General features: G+C 38.8%; 1 protein-coding gene and 1 pseudogene across 5 annotated transcripts in view; one reads left to right on the top strand and one right to left on the bottom strand.

Moving 5' to 3' along the window:
- WFDC3 (WAP four-disulfide core domain 3) overlaps positions 1-25,430 on the top strand; it is a 145,270-nt gene that overhangs the window by 19,313 nt on the left and 100,527 nt on the right. The window contains exons 5-6 of one of the 5 annotated variants that reach the window (XR_011494420.1): positions 9,732-9,816; positions 11,619-11,829. The exons of 3 other annotated variants lie outside the window; for them this stretch is intronic. The gene's annotated coding sequence lies outside the window, so the exon portion shown is untranslated. Of the gene's footprint in view, positions 1-9,731; positions 9,817-11,618; positions 11,830-25,430 lie in introns of those variants that run through there. One more of the 5 variants, XM_044748663.2, reaches the window with a different exon arrangement.
- Positions 11,973-12,511, bottom strand: LOC106843005 (GTP-binding nuclear protein Ran-like; annotated as a pseudogene).

The following is a 25,430-nucleotide window of genomic DNA, read 5'->3' as shown; positions in this document are numbered from 1 at the left end:
GATTTCCAGAATGAAATTGCTGGACTAAAGGAGGTGCATATTTAAAATTTTGATAATTGTAGCCAAATTGTCCTCCAAAGGTTTAAATAATCTTTGAAAACTTTTGTTTCCCTGCTTCATTTAGTTTTTCTATTATTTTTGTGACTTCCCAGCGGTTAACACAGTGCCTTGCCCACAAGTAAGTATTTAAAAATGGCTGAATTGGATTGAATTTCCATTGTTTTCTGAATCTTCTTTTTCTCTGCTGTGTGCCCTGAGAAATCTCACCAGCCCATTCTGTTTTACATGCTGTTCTTTCGTTCGACAGTTGTTTGTGGAGTGTTCACTGGTTCGGGACATGGGAGACACCAAGATGGATTAGATGTACCTCCTTCCCTTACTTTCTCCTTACTCACTCTTGGGATTCTGCACTCAGTTGGTCGACACTTTTCTCTTATACTCTACTTATTTTAAATACTCACTCCCTTCCATTTTTGGATATTTCCTTTAGCAATTTTTTTTGGGTATATTTTGCCCAACATTCAAATGAGATTTTTCAGGCAGGGGTTAATATCGCCAGGTAGTTGATGGGTGCACTGAGGCTCAGCGAGATAAAGAACCCTTCCTAAGGTCACATACAACCACGCCTAGTCTTTGGGGCTGCTGGACAGGGTCTAAGAAATAGGAACTGAGCCTTGGTTTTAATAACTCTATTATTCTGCAAGGAGCTGCCACACTAATTCCCCAAAGGGAGAAGATCTCCACTTTGGTGTCTGAACTCTGGTGAGAGGTGAGTGGCTGGTATGGAAGACCCCTTCCTATCTTCCTCTGGGCAAGCAGTATGGGGTATGGCCTCTGTGGTCTTGGACAATGTTGTCCTGGGGCTGAGGAAGGATCCTGCAGGACCATGAGGCCTGTAGTGCCCAGTCTATATCTTACTAGAAGGAAGCCTGAATTTTGCCCTGTGGTGTCTGTGGGCTCCATGGACCGCTGAGTCCTGCATTGCCCCACTGACTGGGAGCGCCAATGGACCCAGAAATGCTGCTGTTGCTGTTTTTATCGTTGACAATCTGTCTTTGTATGTAATGTGTCTTTTTTCCCCTCCAGCTGCTTGCAAGATTCTTTTAAAAATCTTTTGTTCCCATGGGCCGGCCTGATGGCGTAGTGGTTAAGTTTGCGTGCTCCACTTTGATGGCCTTGGGGTTCGCAGGTTCGGATCTCAGGCACGGACCTACATACTGCTCATCAAGCCATGCAATGGTGGCATCCTACATACAAAATAGAGGAAGACTGGCACAGATGTTAGCTCAGTGACAATCTTCCTCAAGCAAAAAGAGGAAGATTGGCAACAGATATTCGCTCAGGGCCAATCTTCCTCACACACACACACAAAAACAATTTGAGTGTGATGCGCCCAATCATTTTCTCAGTAATTGCACTACTTGGGGCTCACCCAATAGCCTGGATGTGTGGGTTGCTGTTTTTGATCAAATTTGGCAAAAAATATTGGCCAATATGTTTTCAAATATGTTCTTCACTCCATTTCTTTTCCCCTTCTCCTTCTAGGACTACTGTTTGCATGCATTTAGTTTATATGATGCTGTCTACAGGTCATTGAGAATTTGTTCCTTTTCAAAACATTTTTTTTCTCTTTGGGCTTCATTTTGGATGATTTCTATTGAGCTATATGCAATTTCACTCATCATTTATTCTGCTGTTATTTGCTGTTATTTTCATCCAATAAATTCCAGGTATTGCATTTCCAGTCCTATAATTTCTGTTTGTTTCCTTTTTTACATTTTCCAAATGTTTCCTGAAACCCCTCAAGTCTTCATCTAATATAGCCATCTTTTTCCATAGGCTTTTAAATATATTTATCATAATTATTTTTAAGTCTTATTTGCTCATTTCAACATATAGATAACCTGTGTGTCTGTTTCTATGATATATCTAGTAATTTTTTTTCTTGACTGTGGGTTGCGTTTTCCTATTCTTTGAATATATCGTAATTTTTGATGATGTGATATACTTTGCAGATGACATGTTACAGAGCCTCTGGATTGTGTCATCTTCCTCTGAAGCATGTTGTACTTTTGTCAACAGGCAGTAAAATTATTGCTGGATTACCTCGAATTTGTGAAGACTTGGTTTCATGCTTTGTTAGGGCAGCTGTATTTCAGTAATCCCCTAGTTCTAGGATGGATGTTTAAGTCCTAAAACCTGATCTTAACTCCTAAGTCATGGTCCTTCTAGGCTTTCAACTCAAAGCTGAGGTGTTTGTCAAGTCCCTCTAACGCTTCAGGACTCAGACTTGCAACTTCTTCACTGGTGGGCAGCAGTTGAAATCTCTGCCCAGTTTTTCAGGCTTTCCAGTGTTGCTTAACTTGGATTCATGGAAGTCTTACCTGCACATAAGAGCTTGAGGAGTCAATCAAGGATTTGAGAGGAATTTATAGTATAAAGATTTTAGAGATTTCTCCTTAATGGTTCTGTCCTCTGGATCTCCCCCTCAATATATAGATGCTTTGGTAGTCCATCCTGGATACTGTCCTCTGACTGCTCAGGACACAAGACTGCGGTTTTCTGCTTGAGTTTTGTCTGCCATATGCAGGTTAGATTCGGGGGATTGTCCTCAGTGGAAAAGCCGGGTAAAATGGATCTCTCCTAGTGTGGTTCTCTTTTTTCAAGGATTAAATCTTATCCAGTTTCCACTTAACTTTAGTTACTCTACAGTGCCTTAAAACAGTTGCTTTTTACATTGTGTCAAGATATAATTGTTATCTGTGGAATAGTTAGTTCGGTCTAAGCTATTCTGCCATTATCAGAACCAGCATTCCCTGAATGGTCTCTTGAAAACATTACTCTCCTTTTTGGAACCCTCCATTCTTATCAACTACAGTCGGAATAAATTCAATCTTCTTTCCCTGGCATATGAAGACCTATATAACCTGGACCCTGCTTTACCCTCTTTACCCTCACTGTGCCCCCAGCCCTATGGGGCACATTCAATTCTTTGCACGTGTTAGGCACTATCCTGCCTCAAGGTTTGCACGTATTGTTCCCTCTGAGGGGAATCCCTGTCCCCCTTGTGCCCAATTATGCTTCAGATGTCAGCTCAACTATCAATTCCTCTGGAAAGTATTTGCTGAATCTATGGATAGATTAAATTCCCCTCCTACGCCTACTAATAACGCCCTATGCTTTCCTTATAGATCATGTATCACAGTTTTTCATTAGATACTTGAGTGGTTTTTAGAGTAACATCTGTCTCTTCTCCAGATTGTCAATTCCATGAGGACAAGATATGACCCTCTTTGCTCACTACCTTATCCCTGCCTCATGTGGTATCTGGCTTATAGGAGGTGCTCAATGAATATGTTAAATGAATGAAGAAGTAGGAGAGATTGCATCATGCATGGAAGAAAGTTCCCAGCTGAGAATCAAGGCACTAAGACATAAATGAAACTATGAGCTACTATGAGACATATGTCAAGTCATCTCACATTTCAGACCTGCAGTTCGAGGATGTATAGGTCAGAGTTGGATTAGAGGATCTTTCAGGTCACTTTCCCCTCTCAAAATCCGTGATACCCATAAAAAGATTAGTGAAATTGAGACAAAAGCACGGTGTGGGAAACAGTAATAATGTGGGACAGAATGTGGGGGACTTGGATGGAATTAAGATTTTACCCACAGACACTGCATGTCCTGGATTAAGGGCCTAGAAAAATAGAAATGGTGCTTGCGGGGCCAGCCCCGTGGCCGAGTGGTTAAGTTTGCGCACGCCGCTTTGGTGGCCCAGGGTTCGGATCCTGGGCGTGGACATGGCACCGCTCATTAGGCCATGTTGAGGTGGCGTCCCACATGCCACAACTAGAAGGACCCACAACTGAAAAAATATACAGCTATGTACTGGGGGGATTTGGGGGAAAAAGCAGGAAAAAAGAAAAAAAAGAAAAAAAAAGTAGATTGTCAACAGTTGTTAGCTCAGATGCCAATCTTAGGGAAAAAAAGGGGAAAAAAAAAAGAGATGGTGCTTGAGGACAATTATTCTGGCAACAGCAGACAGAATTAAAGAGGTTTGGAAGTGGTCAGATCAGGAATGAATCTGGTGAGGAAACCCTGGCAGGATGAGACTGGTGTTAGGGTGCTGTTAGGGTGCTGGGTATGGACATGACAAGGAGGGAGTGAGCCATCAGACCCAATGAAGGCCAGACTTAGGAAGGATTGGAGGTTTTCTCATGTTCTGTTTCTTCTCCTGCAGGAGGTGGAAAGTGTATGCGTGTGGGGGAGTTGGATGGGGAGGAGATCAGCGTCTGTGCTGATCGTGGGATTTCTCCTTCTTTACCTCTTCTCTCAGGTCCTGCTCTGTACCCAGATGTGAGGGGAAAATGCATTGTCTCTTGAATGACAGCCAAACTTGTGCCACATTCCAAGATCTGCTCCACCAAATCCTTTTTTTGGGGGGGTGGTTCTTGGAACCAGGAACCAAATCATTCTTAAACTACTTTTAATTTCTCTGTCATATATAATGGAATTTTCCCTTTCAGTTTCTCTAGTGACCAGATATTACTCGGGGAAGAGACCAGGGTCAGAACCATAATCTTCATTCTGTCTTTGGTGTGTGCCCTAAGACTTTGTTTTATGTTTTCGTCTTTATCCCTTTTTTAATCAGTGATCATCCCCTCAAAATATCTCATTCGAATTTAACATGAAATCCACTTGGGTTTCTTGTAGATTTGTGTCCTGTGTTACTCCTTGGGCATGTATTTCTGTAGGAAGGTCTGCAAATGTCGATGGCTCTGTGCCTTTTTACTGATCTCTGTGGCAAGCGCCTAGAAGAGATCTGAAAGCCTGAGGCTAAAATGGACTTTGGGTAGTCATTGTCTCCAGCTCTTTGTCTCCAGAGAGTATTTGACTTTTAGCAATTCTTTGGAATACTAGAATATTGTTCTGAAAGAATTTTCAAGGAAATTACACTCAAGTCTTGTTTATATAATACTGTTTTCACAGCAGTCGGAGGAAAATACTCACAATCCATGAATGGGCACCAGGTAGGTATACTCATGTTATCACGCCTAGAACAAAGATTTATATGGACTCAGAATGGTCTGGGATACTAGGCTTTGACTAAATACCTAGAAACTATGTTCTTGTTTCATTTGTCCTTTTTTTTTTTTTTGCACAGGAGTAATACCTGGGCGAGGGGATAGGGTAACATCTCTAACCTGTGCTTTCTGCCAGTTTCCAAGGTCTGCCCAAGGCTGTGCTCATAGTCTAGAGGCAGGGTTTGCCATTGTTGGTATTGAGCTAGAATGCTCACAGTTGGCTTTACCCGGGGCTACAGTTCCCCCTACCATTTGTGGCCCTTAGAATACTGGTCTAGGCTGCTCGTATCACTGGACTCATTTGTGAGGCTGGGTCCTTCGTGAGAATATGAATAGGGCACTCAAGGCAAAGGGGACTGACCCTCCATACACTGTAGAAGTTCAGCTTGCTTCAAGACTCGTAGCTTCCAGCTGTAAAGTCACAATTTCCATATTGCTGGCACCTGGTGCACCGGAGCCATTTCCCTAGAATCTGAGTATTGTTGGGGGTTGAATACTCATTGATTTGGGACAGATGAAATAATTTAATGATGATTATTTTAGTTCCATTTACACGGAAATCCACTGGGGTCAGTAACAAAATACAGACACAAACTCAGTTTTGGCAGGTCATGCCGAGGAGGTGTCAACCATGATTGCCCTTGTACAGACTGAATCTGTATAGGTTGATACATAGATAGGTCGATGCCTTCAGAGAGGTCATTTGTAGTTTACAGTGGAAGAGTCTAGGATGGGAGAGATGAATGAATTTAGACCAGGGCTTACATAGCAGGAATTTTTCAGTTAAAATTTTATATATCTAATTAGCATGAAAACAAATATAAGCAAGGAAATTAGCAAAAATTCTGAATTCAAAGAGCTCCCAGAGATAGTCCAACTTTTTACTCAGAATAATTTTGGCATGATTTTTCGTGAAGAATATTCGTTTTTCTTTGTTTTTCCTTCTGTCGCATTAAGCTTCTGGTTTTGCCTCACCTCTGTCCCTGTTAATAAATAAAGAAATAAATTTAGTGATTGTTATGCTCCTCGGTAGAATTAATGGATCCGTTACATCTCAGCAGAACTTCATAGCTGTTTTTAATACTAATATCCCTCCTGATCCATGCATCTATCCATAAAATATTAGTGAGCAAATATAGTGCTGGACTCTGAGGATATACAAATGAATAAAGTGATGATTCTGCTCTTGAGTGCAAGGCTATTGTTTAGCCATTCACTATAGAAACTGAACCATGATACTTGTCTTCCCCCACTCTCCCGACACTCTCACAGCTTCTCTTTTACCTGTGCAACAATGAGGTGATAAACAGGATCTCAAAGACCTGAGGCCATCATGGTAGTAGCAAGATGCTGGGTGGAGAGCTAGGGGTCTGGATCCATGTCCTTCTTTTGAGTGAGCTTGGCAAGTCATTAGCCTCTCTGGGCTTCAATTTTCACAATTTCAAGAGTTTTGTTGAATTAAATGGCCTGAGCCATTGAAATTTGTGCCTATAACTGACTGTCCCCAACCTAGGTATGATTTCTTGTTTCCTTGCTGAGGTTCCTGTGGCATCTTATTAGCTTTTTCCTGAAAAACCATGGTTCCTAGTATTTGGTGTCGTTAGAGGTGGGGTGAGGAGCTGAGAGACTTACTTTTCAGAAACACAGAAGTTTTCACAGATATATTTATGTTTAAAGTTGTTTCTGTTGCCTCCACAGCCAGAGAAGGTGAAGGGTTCACACACAAATGTGAGGGTGTTGTAGTAGAACCTGGTCAAAGTTAACTTACAGATCCCGTACTTCGGAGGATAGTTGCAGATATCTGTGCATGAGAATCCTAGAGTCAGGTTTTCTTTTCCATTGGTAAGTTGGTGTTCTTTTCCTCATGGACTCAGAGTACTAATGCTCCTCAACTCGTGTAAATCAACCTGATACTTTATCACTGAGAGAGTTCCTCAAGCATAAATTTTACTGTATATGTGATATAAGGCAATGATTCTAGACTATAGCCTGTGTCAGTGACACAGATAAACAGTTGGAGAAGGACAATAAGGTGGCTCTACTACCTTAGACCTGAGGCTTCCTCCATTCATCACAGTATTCCTTCCTCATATTAAATATATCTCATTTCCTCACTCTCCCCATGCTTTCCTGTCACTGGAAGTGAATATCTCATCTGCTTCCCCAAGGACAGCCCTTACTTTCACCTCCACAGAGTCTCTGCAAACACACAAGCTAAAATAGTCTTTGACCATCTACACCTACTCCTGAAGGATAGGCTTAAAATGCCTAGTCTGGCCAAAGGCCTTCCGTTTCTCCACCGGAGTCTGTGTCTTTTCCCATTCAGCCCTCCTAATTTCCTACACATTCAGACTCACCTGATCTTACTGGGACCGTGGAGATAGGGGGTTAGAGCAGGAGCAGTGATGACCATATTCGAGACAAAGAAAGAGTTAATGTTAGTTTTCTTGAAGTCCAACTATAGTTCCTATCCACAATTGGGAATTTGCCCCATTTACCCTGAGTATTTCATACATGTCCATTATAATTTGAATTGAGCAAATTAATTTAAATCAGTAGAATGTGAGTGCTCTAAGCATGTTAACGATGGCCTCTGCTTCTCTGTATCTGGAGTGTAACACAGTGTTCTTTTACGTATATGTTAAATAGAATTGAAGCTCATTTAATACACACACACTCATGAAGACACACACACACACATCCATTCCAATAAAGGAATTTCCTAGACACTCCTGGTGTCAATCCAATTTTCATAACCCCCATTCCTCCGACACTGAAATGCAGTCTACCTTCTGTTTTCCTCCTTCTCCAGTCCATAGATGGAACTCAGTATAACTCCCAGAATCAGAGGCTCTAGACCCATAGCGTGCGATAAAAGGAGAACTTGATTTCTGCTTATTGGCAGCAACATTACCCAAGCTGCCTAGACCTCCTTCTCCTTCTTAGTGTCCCCCTAGATTGCCCTTCTTATTTTGCCTTACCTCCAAGATGTCCGCTGTCACACAATTCATCTCTGACTTTTGTAGGAAATAGGAAACCTGCAAGTGTATCGAGAGGCATAGAAAAGATGAGGAGACACAGAGAAAAGTAGATCCATTCAGGCTTCATGGTGTTGCAGATAGCAGATAGAAGAGTCCCAGACTGGGGTCAAATTATATATTAAGGGTGGAGTTGAACCCATTTCCCTAATTTCATCTCCCCAGTGCCCAAGCCTGGGCAGGGTTCTGGTGCATCCAGAATCAGCCTAGTGAGCAGGACAGAAAGTGCTTGGGTACCCAGCCATGTAGCTTGCGAGGTCATGGTTTGTCAGAGCTCTCCTGGTGAACCTCAGCTTCCTCAACTCCTCCACATCTAGCAATCATGACTACTCATGGCTCAGGACATCAGCAGCTCTACAATGAACAGTTGTAAATAAATTATTATCATTGCTTTAATATATAAATGTAAAAATTTAAAAGTAAGCTACCATAGCCTTGAACCTAAGAAACTAGGACAAAAACAGCAAAATAAATATAAAGAAAGTAGACAGAAGATATTGATGAAGATAGTAGTTGAAATTAATGAATTAGAAAAAATAAACACTAAAATTGCCAAATAAAATTAAAAGTTTGTATTTTAAAAGTACTATTAAAATAGACAAAACTTTGGCAAGAATAACCAAGAAAAACAGAGAAGAAATAAACATCTTCAACAACAGGAATGTGAAAAGAATAGAACTCAAACATGGAGGAGGTGAAAAATTTACTAGGAAGTTGTGCATTTTTATGGTTAAAGGTATAAAAATCTCCATAAAATGAAATTACTCAAGCTGACTCAACATACAGCAGAATGCCTGAATTCATTAATATACATGCATGAAATTTAAATAAATGCTGATTTTACTTGTGAGACGGGTTATACTGGTAAATTCTATTAAACATTTGGTGACAATTTTCTGTGTCTTTTAAACTGTTCTAGTAAAAATATTCAAAAATTACAGAAAAATAAAAGGTATCTCTCCCCAGTACTTTCTTTACTGAATTAGAGAAAGTAAAGAAAGTTGCTTCTCTCGGTCCTTCCATCTAATCTCCAAAGTTTTTCCCTGTGCTTAGAGACCCATCTGTAGGTATCAGTAGTCTTTTTCTCCTCTAAGTGCTAGAATTGCCCTTTTGATGATAAATTATGTTTTAACCAACTACCACCCATGTCTCCCAAGGTGGGAACAAATAAGTCAGCATGTTTTATATAGGAAATGGAGTGCCAATTTATTCATTAAGTAGGTTTCATTAAGAGAGCTTCCATGTTAGTTTAAAAAACCAAAGACTTAATTTAAATCATGCTTTGCAGATGGAACTGGCACTTGTTTTTATCCCTTAACATTATATTGCTGAGCTTTGAAAATAGCTATATGGATTATATCAATATATCACAATTTACTTAACTTTTTTTATATTAATGGCCAATTAGGTTGTTTTTGATAGATAATTACAAATAATACTGTAGCAAATATTCTTTTTTTTTTTTTCAAGATTTTATTTTTTTCCTTTTTCTGCTCAAAGCCCCCCGGTACATAGTTGTATATTTCTAGTTGTGGGTCCTTGTGGTTATGGCATGTGGGATGCTGCCTCAGCATGGCTTGATGAGTGGTACCATGTCTGCCCCCAGGATTCGAACTGGCAAAACCCGGGCTGCTGAAGTGGAGTGCGCGAACTTAACCACTCAGGCACAGGGCCAGCCCGCGAGAATTCACGTACGTGGATCTTTACATACAATTATTTTTATGGCATAAACTTTTAGGGGTGGGTCAAAAGCATATATAGGGCCATCCCCCCTGGCCTAGTGGCTAAGTTTGGCGTGCTCTGCCTCAGTGGCCTGGGTTCAGTTCCCAGGCGTGGACCTACATCACGTGTCTATCAGTGGCCATGTTGTGGCAGCAGCTCATATACAAAATAGAGGAAGATTGGTAACAGATGTTAGCTCAGGATGAATCTTCCTCAGAAAGAAAAAGTTTTTAAAAAAGCACATATATTACAGAATTTAGCAAGTTACTATTCACCACAGCCTTGCCAATACTTTCTTTTTTTGTAAATGTAATTAGTGAAAACTGGCAGGCCAACGTTGTTGTAATTTACATTTTCCTGACCACTAGTGGGGATAAGAATATTTTAGCATGGTTATTGACATTTCAAATTTGTGAATTGTTTCTTCTTATACTTTGGTTGTTTTTATCTTGAGATATCATTTTTCTTACTGATTTGCAAGATACTTTATAAATTGTCTTTTTTTTAAAAAAGATTTTATTTTTCCTTTTTCTCCTCAAATCCCCCCAGTACATAGTTGTATATTTTTTTAAGTTGTGGGTCCTTCTGGTTGTGGCATGTGGGATGCTGCCTCAGTGTTGCCCAATGAGCAGTGCCATGTCCGCGCCCAGGATCTGAACTGGCGAAACCCTGGGCTGCCGAAGCAGAGCACGTGAACTTAACCACTCGGCCATGGGGAGTCTTAATAATTACATTTACTGCAAATGTTTTCTCCCAGGGTATTATTTGCTCTCTCAGACTGTTGTGGTTTCTTCAATTGAGTACTTTTAATATTTATAATTATATACATATATTTATATAATTAAATCTGTCATTCATAAACACACAAGCAAACAAATTTAGGGGCTTCTGAGTTTTTTGTATTTCTTGGAAAGTCCTCCATCACCCTAAATTTAGAAAAATGTTTTCTCATATTTTTTCTATTAGTTTATCTTTTTTTTTACATTTACAACTTTAATATATTTGAAATTTATTTTTGTATATGATGTGGGGTAGGGATTTAACCTGACTATCATATCAAATGAATAGCAAATTGTCCTATTATTTATTGAGGAATGTATCAAATTTCCCTTAATTTGAAATGCTAACTTTATTATATTCTCAATTATACTTGCATGTATTTCTGGATTTTCTATTTGATTTATCTATGAATGTTTCTATTCCTGTCCAAGTACCACACTGGTTTTAAAAAATTTTTTTTTTAAAGATTTTATTTTTTCCTTTTTCTCCCCAAAGCTCCCCGGGTACATAGTTGTATATTCTTCGTTGTGGGTCCTTCTAGTTGTGGCATGTGGGACGCCGCCTCAGCATGGTTTGACGAGCAGTGCCATGTTCGCACCCAGGATTCGAACCAGTGAAACACTGGGCCACCTGCAGTGGAGTGCGCGAACTTAACCACTCAGCCCCGGGGCTGGCCCCACACACTGTTTTTTGTTTTTTTTTTTCATTTGAGATATAATTTACATACTCTAAAATTCATAAATTTAAAATGGTTTTTATTATATTCACAAAATTGTGCAACCATCATCACTATCTAATTCCAGAACATTTGCATCACTCCAAAAAGAAACCTCATACCCTATTCTTCCATTGCCCGAGCCCCTGGAAACTCTAATCTGCTTTTTGTCTCTGTAAATTTGCCTTCTCTGTACATTCATATAAATGGAATCATACAATCTGGGGCCTTTTGTGTCTGGATCCTTTCACTTAACATGATATTTTCTTTTTTTAGATATTTGAAATGCAACTTTATTTTGATTCTAAATGAAAAGGAATGGGAATGACGGTAACAAACAAGATTCCACCACTGAGTGTTGTGATATGACTGTAGCAGTCTTGTATTTGAAACTCGAGAAGGAAACAGCTGCATTCCAGCACAGCTAAATATGCAGGTCCAAAAAATGAAGGCATTTTTTTAAAATGCCACATTCACTTCGAAGCCCATTCGTCTCCTTCAGCATCTCAAAGATTAAGCGCATGTTCTGCTCAGCTATATAATAAAGTGGCAAACATCCTGCGCCACTGACATCACAAGACAGTTGCCTATAAAACTAGACTTCTGATGTCGGGCTCCAGTTTCATTTTCTCACAGGTCATCCTCCTCATTTGGGAGAGCAGTTGTCTGAGCAACCTCTAAATCATGCTCATATTGCACTGCCAAAGCTGGGTCCATGACAACTTCTTCAGGGGAGGTAAGACCAGGCATGCAACAAACTACAAGTTAGGGTGTCTAGTTAGTTTTCTGGCAAGACAGAGGGAGGACTTTTTAAAGTTGTAGTTACTTTTGACAGAAATATCATAGTACTGAAGATTCTTTTTTCAGAGAAAAACGATGGATTTTGCCTTAGCTTTCCTGTCCTTAATATCCACTTTGTTGCCACACTGCACAATGGGGATGTTTTCACGTACTTGTACCAGATCTCTGGGCCAGTTAGGCACATTCTTGTAAGTAACTCTTAATGTTACATCAAACATTATAATGCACACTGGGCTTGGATATAATAGCTATCTCTCAGCCCACCAAATTTCTTCTGACCAGCTGAATTCCATACATTGAACTTAATAGGTCCTCTGTTGGTATGGAACACAAGGGATTGACCTCAACACTTAAGGCGTACTTCTCAAATTCACCAGTCAAATGACATTTCATGAATATACATTTTCTAGTTCCACCATTACCAACCAATACAAGTTTGAACTGAAGCTGGGGTTCTCCTTGGTGATGTTTCTTCCAGAAGCATCTCCGTGCCCCATCTTAATATTTCAAGGTTCATCCATGTTGTAACATGTATCAGTACTTCATTCCTTTTTATTGCTGAGTAATATTCCATTATATGAATACACCACATTTTGTTTATCCGTTCATCAATTGATGAACATTTGGGTTATTTCCATTTTCTGCTATTATGAATAATACTTATATGTACATTCATGTACAAGTTTTTATATACACGTATGTTTTCATTTCTCTTGAGAATATACCCGGGAGTGGAATTGCTGGATCATATAGTAACTATTTGTTTAACTTTTTGTTTTTTTGTTTGAAGATGGTCAGCCCTGAGCTAACATCTGTGCCAGTCTTCTGCTATTTTGTATGTGGGATGCCTCCACAGCATGGCTGATGAGTGGAGCATGTCTGCACTCGGGATCTGAACCTGTGAACCAGGGCCGTGGAGTGGAGTGTGCTGAACTTCAACCACTAGGCCATGGGGCTGGCCCATGTTTAACTTTTTAAGGAAGTGCCAAACTGCTTTCCAAAACAGTTCTCCATTTCAGAATCTCCCCAACAATGAAGGCTCCAATTTCTCCATATTCTTGTCAATGCGTTATTTATTTTTTTACTGAAGTAACATTGGTTTATAACATTATATAAATTTCAAGTGTACATCATTGTATTTTGACTTCTGTATAGAGTACATCATGTTCACCAACAAAAGTCTAGTTGCCATCCATCACCATACAAATGTGCCCCTTTACCTCTTTCACCCTCCCCTCACGCCTTTTGCCCTTCCTCTCTGGTAACCAGCAATCTAATCTCTGTATCTGTGTATTTATTTATTGTTGTTGTTTTTTTATCTTCCACATATGAGTGAAATCATATGGTATTTGACTTTCTCTGTATGACTTATTTCACTTAGCGTAATACCCTCAAGGTCCATCCATGTTGTCACAAATGGCAAGATTTCATCTTTTTTTGTGACTGAGTAGTCGTCTATTGTATATACATATATATTTATACCACATCTTCTTTATCCATTCATCCATTGATGGGCACTTAGGTTGTTTCCAAGTGTTGGATGTTGTGAATAATGCTGCAATGAACATAGGGGTGCATATATCTTATTGAATTAGTGTTTTTCTGTTATTTGGATAAATACCTGGAGGTGGAATAGCTGCATCATATGGTAGGTCTATTATAAATTTTTTGAGGAATCTCCATACCGTTTTCCGTAGTGGCTGCACCAGTTTACATTCCCACCAGCAGTGTATGAGTGTTCCCTTTTCTCCACATCCTCTGTAACACTTGTTATTTCTTGTCTTTTTAATAACAGCCATTCTGATGGGAGTGAGGTGATATCTCATTCAACACTTGTTCTTGTCTAACTTTATTATTATAGCCATCCTAGTGGATGTTAAGTGGTATCTCATTGTGATTTTGATTTTCATTTCTGTAATGGCTAATGGTGTTGGGCGTCTTTTCATGTGTTTACTGTCTATTTGTACATCTTTGGAGACATGTTTATTCAAACTTTTTACCAATTTTAAAATTAGATTGTTTTAGTTAATTTATTGTCTTCTTATTTTTGTGTTGCAAGAATTCTCTATATATTCTGGATTCTAGCCCCTTATAAAATATATGATTTGCAAATATTTTCTCCTATTCCGTGGGTTGTCTTTTCACTTCCTTGATAGTGCTCTTTGAAGCACAAAAGTTTTTTTTTTTTTAAAGATTGGCACCTGGGCTAACAACTGTTGCCAATCTTTTTTTCTTTTCCTGCTTTATCTCCCCAACCCTCCCCTGTACACAGTTGCATATCCTAGTTGCACGTCCTTCTAGTTGTAGGATGTGGGACGCTGCCTCAACGTGGCCTGACGAGCTGTGCCATGTCTGCGCCCAGGACCCGAACCCTGGGCTGCCGCAGTGGAGCGCGCAAACTTAACCACTCGGCCACGGAGCCGGCTCCCTAGGCACAAAAGTTTTTAATTTTGATGAAGTCTAATGTATCTGTTTTTTCATTTGTCACTTGTACTTTTGGTATCATTCTAAGAAAAAATTGCCTAACCCAAGGACACAAAGGTTTGCGCCTGTGTTTTCTTCTAAGAGTTTTATAGCTTTAGCTCTTACATTTAGGTCTTTGATCCATTTTGAGTTAGTTTTCATATATGATATGACATAGAGGTCCAACTTCACTCTTGCGTGTATGTATCCAATTGTCCCAGGGCCATTTGTTGAAAAGATTATTGAATTCCCCATTGAATGATCTTGGCCCCCTTGTTGAAAATCAGTTGATCAAAAAGGTAAGGATTTATTTCTGAACTTTCAATTTTATTCAGTTGACCCTGACTATCGGGAATATAGGGTTAATGTGTCACAATAGGGCAAGTGAAGGATACGAATGGGGTTCCTGCAGCACCTAATTGTTCCACTGTAGGAAGTAGTAGAGTTTAATAGCAGATGGAAAACTTGAAATATAGAAACGTGAAGTGACTAGTCAGGTCTGCCTCTGTCTCCCCCAGCTTTATTGAGATGTAATTGATAAGTAAAAATTGTGTATACTTAAAGTATACAATGTCATGTTTCGATATACCTATACATTGTGAAATGATTACTACAATCAAGTTAATTAACACACATATCCATCACCTCACAGAATTACCTTTTGATTTGTGGTACAAATACTACAGATCCACTCTCTTAGCAAATTTCAAGTATTTCAGTACAGTATTATTAACTAGAATCACCACGTTGTACATTAAATCCCCAGACCTTATTTATCTGTTCGCTAAAAGTTTATGCCTTTTGACTGACATCTCCCCATTTCCCCCACGTCTCAGCCCCAGGCAACAACTCTTCTACTCTCTGTGTCTATGAATTTGACTTTTTTAGATTTCACACATAAATGAGATCATATAGTATTTTTCTTTCTGTGTCTGGCTTATTTCACTTAGCATAATGTCTTCCAGGTTCATCCATGTTGTCACAGATGGCAGGATTTCCTCTTTTTTATGACTGAAAATTTTCCATTGTGTCTGTCTACCTACCTATCTATCTATCTATCTATCTGTCTATCTATCTATCTATCAATCAATCAATCTATATCATGTTTCTTTATCCATTCATCCATTGATGGACGCTTAGGTTGTTTCCATTAGGGCTACCTCTTATTGTTCAGGAATGAAGGTTTGGTTTATGATGGGTAAAAAACCAAGATTAACTGAGGTGCTGGTTGAAGGCGGAGAAATATGGTAAAGAATGGAGGAGGGATGGCATAAAGATCAGCTATAGCCTTATATTGAATAGCATGAATAAAGTTACATACGTTTCCTTGTTTGCTGTATTATAAAATTGAAAGAAAAAAATTTCCTGTTTAATTTAGAGTGTGAATGTTTATTTATTTATTTAGGCTCTTTGAATGGTAAAATTTACCATTTAGTCCAGATGTTGCAGAGTTTTTGTCAACATTCACGTAGTCCTATGAGACCTCGGATCTGGGACCTGGATACCTTAGATATGGAAATGGTTGAAAAAGCAGATGGAGATTTGTTTGTTTACCTTTGGGGTGTGGGGAGGGGATTTTGGTTGTTTTAGAAAGAGGCAATAGCAAGATGTGTGGTCATCAGCACTGGTTGCGTTAGCAACTCCAAATGACCACTTGGAATAAACTGTAGCTCATTATATACCAGTGTAGAGGGCCTAATGAGTGCCTGTGCAGGGGGCCAGACTATGCTGGAGAGAAGGCAGCAAGCGAAGGGCTCAATGCACAAAGACTAAGGTGAGGCCAGTCATGACCAGACACCTTTTTTTTTTTGAGGAAGATTAGCCCTGAGCCAACATCTGCTGCCAATCCTCCTCTTTTTGCTGAGGAAGACTGGCCCTGAGCTAACATCCGTGCCCATCTTCCTTTACTTTATATGTGGAACGCCTACCACAGCATGGCGTGCCAAGCGGTGCCATGTCTGCACCCGGGATCTGAACTGGCAAACCCGGGGCCACAGAAGTGGAACGTGTGAACTTAAGCACTGCACCACTGGGCTGGCCCCCAGACACCTCTTTTTTTGATATAGGATAATACATAAGCTCTCAGATGGCATGAACCACACTTAGAGGAGAAATGGAGAGGGAACAATGAGAAAGGAAGGGAAACAAACTGAAGGCCTAAGTATCTAAAAGTGAATCAAGTCTAGGAAGACGGAGAGTTTGAAAGCAAATTGTAGTTCAGTTACAGGAAATAGTTACATTTTAGCATATCTGAGTTCTAGTATCTTAGGTCTGATATGGTTCCACTTTATTAATACAGTCAATACACAATTACCAAATTATACCTCCATGCCATATTTTATGCTGGGTTCTAGGTATTGGGAACTAAATAAGATCTGTACGGTTCCTATTTTCAAGTCTTTCATGGTGAATTTACATAAACGTGTTTAAACTTGATCCAACAAGTAAAAGGTAAGGCTAAATTCTTTTTTCTTTCCCTCACTGTTCCAAGATATTTTAGCTCCTAGAAACCTTTAGTTTTTGTTTATTTATTTTTTTAGGTTTCACTGATTTTTTTCAACTTCATTGAGGTATAATTGACAATAGAAATTGTATATACTTAAAGTGTACAACTTGATGTTTTATCATATGTATAAATTGTGAAACGATCACCACAATCAAGTGAATTAACATATCCATCACCTCATATAGTTACCATTATTTTTTTGTATGTGGTGAGAACACTTAAGATCTACCTGGTAGAAACTAAATTCTTGATTTTTGTTCCTCATTGTTGGGCCAGGTGGGAAGAGTCTGGAGGTGCCTTGCTCCGTGGTTCTAACAGAGTCAACATTTTTGTCTAACCTGCTTCCTAGCCCAGCTCCCATTAAGAAGAAGGCTGGGTAATAGCAGAACTGAATGGGAGAAGGCCTAGGGTATAATGACTTGAATAAATGTCTCCCAGGATGCTGGATATCTTATTGTTTTACGTAAAGTGTCTCTCTATTGTCATGTGTAAATATGGCAGTGAATGTGCTGCACTGCATGTCTCTGGGGGCAGAAAGCAAGATGTTCTATTTCAGTGGAAGGCATAGAGTGCGAAACTTGAGTTGAAAGATGTGAGGCAGAAAACAATGAGGGTCATTAACTTTCCTTTATTTATCTTTTTGCTATTGCATTTTCCACTCTGTGTGGTAGAAAACTAACAATTTGAAGGTTCTTGAGAAATCTCTGAGGCACCCATGTAGCCATTGCCTTCCATTAGAGAGAAAAAGGAGTCTGTATTGGATCAGGCAATTTCACTGTAGGTGTATTTCACTCCCAGTTATGCCTCTTTTTGCTGTGTTGTCACAGCTTCCTTAACCCACACTTATGACCTCAGCGGGAATTCTCATGCACCTGGTGAAGCATGAAAAGAAGGGTTTTTGTCTAAAGCGAATGAGCCTGACCATAAAGGGGGATATGGTTAATGCTCCACTGAAGGGACGCTGAAGCCCGAGAGCATGTGTTGTACGTTACCCTAAGTGGTCAAGTTTCATGAAAGTGAGAAAGCATGAAAGCCTTAGAGATGGAAAGACTAAAAACTACCCAGGAAGTCCCAGCATGAGCTCATATTTCTTCTGTCTAGAATGTTAATTTGACTTACCCGGTATGTAAAGAGCCCAGTTAAACAGAGGTTCTGGCCAAAGGTGGGGGAATATGGAATGTATTTGCAGGAAGGATGTTATTAAAACTAGCTACAGCCGTGTAAGGTATAGCACAAACGTGCTACCTATTTTTCCATGCTTATGTTATAGAATTAACTGAAATTCCCTCTTTTTCATTTTACCTACTATTTTATTTAAGATATGTTGGTTAATGGATAAACTTGCCATTTGATACACTGGTTGCAGAATTTCCTGGCAGGATTCAGATAGCGCTAAAAGAGATAGGACTTGACCTGTGAGACCCTAGCCCTGAAGTCAATCAAGGTAGTGAATGGGACTTTTTTAAAGATTTTATTTTTTCCTTTTTCTCCCCAAAGCCCCCCAGTACATAGTTGTATATTCTTCGTTGTGGGTCCTTTTAGTTGTGGCATGTGGGACGCCACCTCAGCGTGGTTTGATGAGCAGTGCCATGTCCGTGCCCAGGATTCGAACCAACGAAACACTGGGCCGCCTGTAGTGGAGTGCGCAAACTTAACCACTCGGCCATGGGGCCAGCCCCATGAATGGGACGTTTTGATAGTCTCTTTTTGAGTTCTGGCCAAGTGCTTTGGCTATGTTAGTCAGAAGCCTTAAAAAAGTTTACAAATGGAAAGCAATGCATGTGAGTTGAAGAGTCAAGGGATGGAATGTAGTGAATATTTTTGGTTTTCTCTGTTTGGCATTATATCTCCCATCTGGTAATAGCATCCCAATTTTTCTTTACAGAACCGTCTGTCCATGTAGGAGTCTCTCAGTCATAGTGTACTTTCTTTCCTATAAGTGTGGGCAGGAACAACTCACAAATGGGAGAATTTGGGTAAGAGTCAGGAACTTTAGCCTTTTAATGTTCAGAGACTTTGGCTCATATTGGGCAAATCTTAATTCTTTTCCCTTATTTTCTTTTTGCTAAGGAAATAAATTATTATTTTGTATTTGGACATTGTAAATGAGAAAAGGATTTAAAATGTCCAACTTATATATATAGACTGTATCAATTCTGTTACATATTATGACTCCACATCTCCATATGATTGATGATATAAATTCCATGTGGCAAGAAATCTAAGTAACCTCATTATGGGTATAGGTGGGACATTATTTTTGAAAAATGTTAAACATATTTTAAAATTTCTGATAACCTCTACATGTTTTTGTGTATTTGAGTTCTATTGTGTTAATTATGATCCTGCCCAGCATTGAAAATGTAATGACTGTAACAGTTACTTAGTTTCTCTGTTGTGCTAGGTCATGCATTGTTAGAGGGAGCCAAAAGAGACAAGATTCCTTTTTTTGAAGGCTTTCATAATGAAATTGTATAAAGGACTTAAAACCTGGTTTAATAGTCAATAGATAGAGCCTAAGTGTCTGGTGTTGGCTGGAGTACATTCTCCACAGCATGAAGAAAGGTCAGGGCCAGACGGTGGAGTACAAGGAATCTGAAGGTGCTGGTTCCATGTTTTCAACAGGGTCAACATCTTTGCTTCTCCTGATCACCAGCTCCATTGTCTCTTTTAAGACAAGTGGTGGCAGGGCTGAGTGGGAGAGGCCCTAGGCTATGATGGAGGAATAAATATGTTCCAAAGTGCTTGATGCTTTCTATTCTTCCCCTGTGTGTTCAGAAGAAAGGTTACCTAATGACACTATTATTTAAATAGTGGGTTCCTAAAGTTCCTGTATGGTCGTGTGCAAGCATGGGAGTGCATGTTCTGAACTGCAAGTCCCCAGGGAGAGAAGATGAAATGTTCCATTCAAGCGTGTGGGGTCTAAGACATTGGGTGAAAATGTTATGGGGTGGAAAACAGTGAGGGTCATTAACTCTCTGCTTTGTCTGGTAAAAAAAACTATGAAAGACAGATGCTTGAGAAAAGCTCGGAGTACCTAGAGAACCCATTAACAGTCCATCAAAATAAGGAAGAAGTCTACATTGGACCAGGTATGAGATGGCCCCAGAAGCACAAGTAAATTTTATGAACAGGCAAATTACACTCTCAACCCATGAAATATACTCCTTTGATTGTGTTGTGTTGTCACAGAATTTGAAATCCACACTTATGGCTTCTTCAGGAATTCCCGAAGACGAGATGACTAACTAAATTGTCTGGTTTGCATAATCCTTCTGAGATATGTATGTTAGGACCAGTGGGAAATGAACTGCTTCAACTAAATTTATAGTTCAATTGCCCTGAAGGACTGTGAGGAATGGAAATTTTCGCGGTGAACATAACTGGAGGAAATATCTGTCCTTGTCCATTTTACCTGGAAGCAAAGATAGCCTAATTCATGGATTTGTGGGCAGTTGTAACGGCTTGCCTGAATTGCAAGGGTAGTGGAATAAGTAAGATTAGAAAATTGGTGAGAACAAGTTTGAGAGAAGGGAAATGTAAAGGGAACTTTCATTATGACACATAATTGTTGCTCAAGAATAATTTGTTGAATAAATGGATCCATAACATGAGATTATTCTTGTTCCATTAACTGTTCATTAGAGATCCTCAACATAGAAGATCTTTCTAATAATCAAATGGACAAGATATGTCACTTTGTAAATGTCATCATTTTGCTTGAGCAGCCCATCACTTGGTCAATAGACTCATGATAACCATAGCCATAGTCATAGACATGGAAGCTATGTATATATTTAACCAAAGAGACTTCCAGCTTCTAAGTGTCCTGTTTGCTATGATACCAACTTATTACCATTGTACAATAGGACCAAATAGATCACTTGGGACATTTGTTATATATATATATATATATATATATATATATATATATATATATATACTGTTATAATGAACTTAGACTTTTTTATTGTGTTAAAATAAACATAACATAAAATTTATCATTTTAAACACTTTTAAGTATATAGTTCAGTGAATTAAGTACATTCACATTGTTGTTCAACTATCACCACCTTCCATCTCCAGAACTTTTTCATCATTCCATTAGACTTGCTTTTTTTGTCCATTATATCTTTATCAGTACCAACTGTAATGAATGCCTTATAGTCATCTTAGTAAATAGTATTATATTGTTCCTGACCATTTAGGAATTTACTTCCCAGCACAAGAAGTAAGGAAATATGTTAATGCCTGTATATTCACTTATGTTTTCCCATCTCTAGAGGCATCTTGTCTTGCTCAAAGCTTCCTCCTACACTTCCGTCTCCTACCTTATGGAATTTATTTTATACCCATCTCTTTCCCTTCAACCACAGATTTTTTTTATAGATGGTATTCTCTCTGCCTGGATTGTTCTTCCCTCATCTCATCATTCCTCTGCCTAATCCATTAGGTTTTGGCTCAGTTGTCATTTCTTCTGTGAACCTTTCCATGGCTTCTCTGATCAGGTCAAGCCCTCTTTTCTAGATTCTTATAGCACTAGGTACCTGTCGTTGGTAACACTTATAAAAGTTGTACTTTTGAGCTGGCCCCTTGGCATGGTGGTGAAGTTCATTGCACTCCACTTGAGTGGCCCAGGTTCGTGGGTTCAGATTCTGGGTGTGAACCTACACCACTTGTCAGCCATGCTGTGGTTGTGACCCACATACAAAATAGAGGAAGACTGGCACAGATGTTAGCTCAGGGGTAATCTTCCTCAAGCAAAAAAAAGAGGAAGATTGGCAAGATCAAAAAAAAAGTTGTACTTTATATTATATTTATTTATCTACTCTTTGGCGAATTATGTCTGATTAATTATTTGATTATTTGATTCAATCTCATCTACTAGAATAAAACTGTGGAAGGTTATGATGGTATCACTAGTTAAAAGTCTTTGCAGCTGAGGATATGTTTCCTTGTCTTTATCAGCCTCAGAACATAGAGGGATTCCTTCCAGACATACCAATTGTTATGATTTAGTCCCTGATGAGCTAGGTATGTCTTAGCTTTAGAGGAATGGAGAATGGGTAGAGAAACACAGGACTTACATGACACGGTCTTATTGCTCATGGACTCAAAATTTGGCTAGGGAGAAAAAATTTATAGTTATCTACAAGAGATATGCAATGCTAGGAAAACATCCTGTTAAGATTGCTTAGTAAGGTCATCTTTGGTGCAATTCTTCTATTCTAAATACATAACAATAGTAGATAAAAATATAAAAGAAGGACGTTGAAAGAACTATAAATGTCTCTGTGACCATAAATGGGATAGAAATACAAAAAAGTACAGAGCAGGGCTTGTGTCCCAGGCCTAAAGACACTGGGTCTGGGAGCAGGCAGTGGGGCCAAAATTTGGATTCTTTTGGAGGTAATAGGGACTAAAAGACTTTGCCTTATACTGGGCATCAGGCCTGGGAACACTAATTAGATCCGGGGTTTCTTTCCATGAAAGACAACTATAAAACTGCTGCAGCCCAGCTGACCAGGGCTGATAGGGGAAATACTAAGACAGAGACTCAGGACTGGAAAATAAACAAAGGCACTTCCTTGATCATCATTACCTCCAGGCTGTTGTTTAAACCATGAAAGGTTCAGGGAGGATACCACTGTGCCACTAGTCAAGAAAGGGGTAAGAACAGAGGAAAAGCGGATGAAAACCTAAAACATACCATAAACCTCCAACTCAGAAACACCTTAGAGGCAAAACTCCAAAACATATAAAGATCTCTGATGCTAATGACAGCCAGTAAAATCAACCAGTGAAATGTAAATTCATGTCAGGTGAAATATCTTTTTTTTTTGGAACAGTCTAAACAAGACTAAATGTTAAGTATTTTAGGAAGCTTAATGTGATAAATGAAGGAATAAGAATTATTTAGGAGGAGCAGTAATTATGGAATTACGGGAAAATGGAAATTATGGGATTATGGGAAATGACACTGAAATAAAATAAAAACAACTGAATAGGCATGGCAAACTAAAAAATGTTCACAGTCAAAAAGATTATTGAATCTGAAGAATTCATCCAGATTTCTAAAGGGAGAGAGAAAAAGAAATTAAAAAATATCAGAGTAGTCAGGATTCACGTGTACTGAAAATCTAAGAGACATACGCTCATAGTTCCTAAAAAGGAGGGTGTAGTGAACTACTGTGGGGGATCAGAATTGGCTGCCTCAAAATATCTCTTTTCCTTGATTGTTTTCAAGAAGAAAAGACTCTGAGAGAAACTTTGACTTCCCCTCTAACTGCCTAAAAGAAAGTTAAGATAAAAGGCCTGTCCCCAGGACAGGCCATCACCCTAGATACCTCTGGGTATGGGTAGGCTGGGAGGGTCCTTGCTAAGTCCATTCTTATCAAAGTTTTGTTTACCAAACATTTGCTCTTCCATTTCCATGTAAATTGCCTTCCTTCCCTTTGAAGTCCCAAATCACCACCCACAACACCCTTCCTTGTCTTTAGCTGAAGATGATATTTAAGCCGCCAGCTCCTCCATACTGGTGAGCCACACAGTTTTCCTGGGTTTCTCCCATGTATACATGTTATAAAACTTTGATTTTCTCCTGTTATTCTGTCTCATGGCAGTTTAATTCATAGATCAGCCAGAAGGACCTAGAATGGGTAGAGGAATTCTTTTCCTTCCCTACACTATGGAGAAATATTTGAAGTGATAGTAGCTGAGACTTATCCAAAAATAAAGGAAAGGAGTTCTCAGATCAAATGTGTTCAACAGTCACTGATCAGCGTAATTAAAAACAAATCCATATCTGGATAGATTGTAATAAAATAGGAGAACATCAAGGAAGAAGAACATGCTAAAAACTACCAGAGAAGGAGGGTAGATTATCTTTCAAAGGATGGCAATTAGTCTGCCAAAGAATAATAGATTCAGAAGATAATGGAGTAATGTTTTCAAATAAGGAAAAATTAATGTTTACCTAGAATCGATATCCAGCTGAAATATTATTTAAGAATGAGAACCAATACAGATATTTTAAGTCCTATCAAGAATAAAAGACTTTTCTGCCTCATAGATCATCACTTAATTGACTAACAACCAACGCATTTTGGCATGAAAAAGAACCCTGATGGATTCCACAACAAGAAACAACAGTAAGTGTGGTTGTTGGGGCTGGCCCAGTGGCATAGTGGTTAAGTTTGCACGCTCTGCTTTGGCAGCCTGGTGTTCACAGGTTCGGATCCCGGGTGTGGACCTACACACCACTTGTCAAGCCATGCTGTGGTGGTGTCCCACATACAAAATAGAGGAAGATTGGCACAGACGTTAGCTCAGGGCCAATCTTCTTCACTCTCCCAAAAAGAAAATGTAGGTGTTAACAAGATGTTAGTATATTTAATGAATGATGGTAAAATTAATAATATAATAATCAGTTTCTACTAATTAACAAAACCTAAAATCCTAGAGAAAAATAGAAAGATGGAAGTGTTCACTGTGCAGTTAGAGTGCATTAAGGTCTCTGTTGTGTTGGAAAGGATGGTAGAAACAATACATAATGTTATATTCTATTAGAAGACTGTGGTTAATTGTGTATTGTACTAAAGATATTTACCAAAATAATAGAAATGAAATTTATAGGTTTACAACTAACAGAGGAAAAAAGTGAGAACACAGAAACATTCATCAAATTAATATGAGACCAAAAAGTGGGAAGAACCTGCAAAAAATGATAATAAATGGAAATCACAAAATAAGATAGTATGAATAAACCCAAATATAGGGATGCAAATAGCCATGCCAAGCAAATAATAAAAGAAATAAATATATCTGTATTACTTTCAGACAAAATAGAATTCAAGGTTAAAAAAATGCCTTAACAAGGATAATCAGTGACATTACATCATAATAAAACAAATAATCCAGAGGAATATAAAATAATCGTGAATGTGTATGTTCCCAACCGTGTAGCCCTATGACAAACAAACAGAATACTGACAGAATTGGACTAATTGGCAATCCAAATCATAATGTGAGAGTTTTAATATACATTTATGAGAAACTGAGAGATAAACAGACAAAAATTCTAAATAATATAAACAATTTTATTTTACACATATATACAAATCAGGTATCCAAAAACAGATAACATACATACATTATTTTAAAGATATTCAAGTTGGAAGAAAACATAAACTCTCCTCTGAGCTCCAAGCTTGTATGTTGAACTATCTATTGAATACATCCACTTTCGTGTTTCAGACAAGCTTTAAACTCATAATGCCCCAAACCATGCTCATGATTTTATACCCTTCCCCCGTCTC

The sequence above is a fragment of the Equus asinus genome, chromosome 15 (assembly GCF_041296235.1).
Source record: "Equus asinus isolate D_3611 breed Donkey chromosome 15, EquAss-T2T_v2, whole genome shotgun sequence".
Classification (NCBI taxonomy): domain Eukaryota; kingdom Metazoa; phylum Chordata; class Mammalia; order Perissodactyla; family Equidae; genus Equus; species Equus asinus.
Note: the sequence above shows the minus strand (reverse complement) of the source record. Positions and strands in the feature narration are given on the sequence as shown.